At 43.8% G+C, this 2,255-nt stretch overlaps 1 long non-coding RNA gene across 1 annotated transcript; it reads left to right on the plus strand.

The window, feature by feature from the left end:
- The first annotated feature begins 266 nt into the window (after nt 1-266).
- Nucleotides 267-1,180, plus strand: LOC123041393 (uncharacterized). The gene is made up of 2 exons (XR_006418504.1): nt 267-655; nt 749-1,180. It is a non-coding gene; the product is annotated as an uncharacterized lncRNA (long non-coding RNA).
- Nucleotides 1,181-2,255: the final 1,075 nt, after the last annotated feature.

Genomic DNA, 2,255 nt, shown 5'->3' on the forward strand with positions numbered 1-2,255 from the left:
TGGACATCTTTGCGTGTTTAATAATTCAATTTAAGTATTTTATGAAATTAAGATTTGAATTCTAATGATTTTGATAATGTATTTTTTTTCTAATGGTAGGTTTGCTCTATTTGGAAGATTATATTTCATTCCCAATATTTTCTTTTTGCACTATTTAGTCTTGGTCCAACCACAAAAAATATTATAACTCCCGTGTAGCTGAGCGGCCTACACGTACACCCATCAGGCCCATCACGTGTACCTCCACGGCTCCACGACTGGTTTACCCATTCGTCTCCATCGCTGGCTTATCCATTCGCCCCCACCAAGATGCATCTGCATCCATCTCTCCTATTCTCTCGCTCCATCTCTCATACTCTCAAATCTCTCTGACCGATGGCCTCCGTGTGGGCGGAGCGAAGTGAGAGCCAAGCCAGCCGAGCCGACCCCTCTCCTCTTCCCCTTCCTCGCAGCGGTTCGCGATTTGCCCCTTCTCGCTCCATCTCTCTTTCTCATCCCGTGCTTCCACCGATATGCGCAGCCAACGGGATTTAGCGCTATGAGACAACTGCTCGGTGAAGTTCGTTCCCAGGTTGCCGGCGTGTTCAATCGGGTGACTGCATGCAGGGGCGGATGTGAAGCCTCCAAAATTGTTGGTGCCCCCCGTTCCACCTGAGTGAGCGCGACCGCCAGATCCCGTCCTGTCCTCCTCTCTCTCTCTCTCATTTCCTTGTCTCGTTCTAATTCTATGGAGTGCATATGCATGCAGGCCGATGTGAAGCCAAGTCGCTGGCACCCTGTTCTAGAACACCAGATCCGGAGTGCCGCCGACGGTTCCTGTCCCCATCACACCCACGTCAACGACTGCCAAGTTGCTGGCACCCCGTTCCAGACCACCAGATCTGGAGCGCCGCCGCCGGATCTCGTCCCCATCACGCCTGCGTCAACGACCGCCACGGAACCCTCCTCGGCTCCTCCTCCTCAACGATTCATGGCAAGAACCGGGACAGCGCTGTGCCCTTCCCCGTCTCCAACACTACAGTGCTCACGCCGTCGGTGCTGTCGTATTTCATTATCATTTGAATATGTGTGGATTTGACTCCTTCGTTGCCTTCCCATCATGTTGTGTTCATTCTTTTCTGAATCTGATTCTCATGCCTGGTGCGAATCTTTTATAAATCATTGTCAGGATTTGTTCCTTCGTTCCCGGTTATAATTCGTTGAATCGCCCTCGCGGATCCCGTTTGCGTGCGTGCGTGATGGTTGGGGCGTGACCACGGGTTGAATACTAAAAAACGTAGGGTGTTTCTTGCATAAACGAAACGTTTTCTTGGATAAGTCACTTAGAATAGGACTGCGGGTTGAATACCTAAACCAGTAGGGGCTTTTTCACAAAAACACCAACGACGGACGACCGAAACCCAATTTTCTTTATTATTAGATAAAGATATGCATGCATGAATATAGCGGTGATACGCGTGCTGTGGTTTTGCACATGTTGCGTTTGCAACTCAGAGCTAAATGTCGAACAATCTAAACCATACTATACATCGAACAATCTCACATTTTATTTGTATTTGTGATAATGTGTGGCGTTTGCAGCTTACAACTAAATATCGAACAATCTAAACAATACTATATATCGAACAATCTCACATTTTATTTGAATTTGTGGTAAAGTGTTGTGTTTGCAACTCACATCTAAATACTTGTAGGCGTAGGGGGCGGGGCACCATACATTATGTGATAAACACATTATACATATGAGACATGGTTTAGATTATGAAGATCTAGCTAGAGCTTGAAATGTACTATGATTTGAAATCAACATAAAGTGGATTCAAAAAATCAAGTTCAAGTTCATATAGTACACATAGTTCATATCTAATTCGAGAGTAATCATGTGGTGTGATGTGAAGATAATACACAAACGATGGTTTAACTTGACAATAATGATGATTGTAGATCTTATTAAAATAGAGAAATGGATTCAAATGGTTTGACTTCACGACAATCATTATTGTAGATCTTATTCAAATAGGGAAACGACTTCAAATTTAGTTCATATTGAAGCGGTAGTATATACGTTTGGAATGCACTAAAACGTTCATTTGAGTAGTAGGTTGCATGCATTATACACATAGCAAAATATTTTAATTGAACATAACATGAATTCAAAGTTTTGAATGACATTTGTAGTGCGAATTGATTTGGTACAGTACACGGGACTAGACTCTCTTGTGTGCTGTGAATTGATTTATTTTTGTTTTTTCGTC

This window comes from Triticum aestivum, chromosome 2B (assembly GCF_018294505.1).
Source record: "Triticum aestivum cultivar Chinese Spring chromosome 2B, IWGSC CS RefSeq v2.1, whole genome shotgun sequence".
Taxonomy (NCBI): domain Eukaryota; kingdom Viridiplantae; phylum Streptophyta; class Magnoliopsida; order Poales; family Poaceae; genus Triticum; species Triticum aestivum.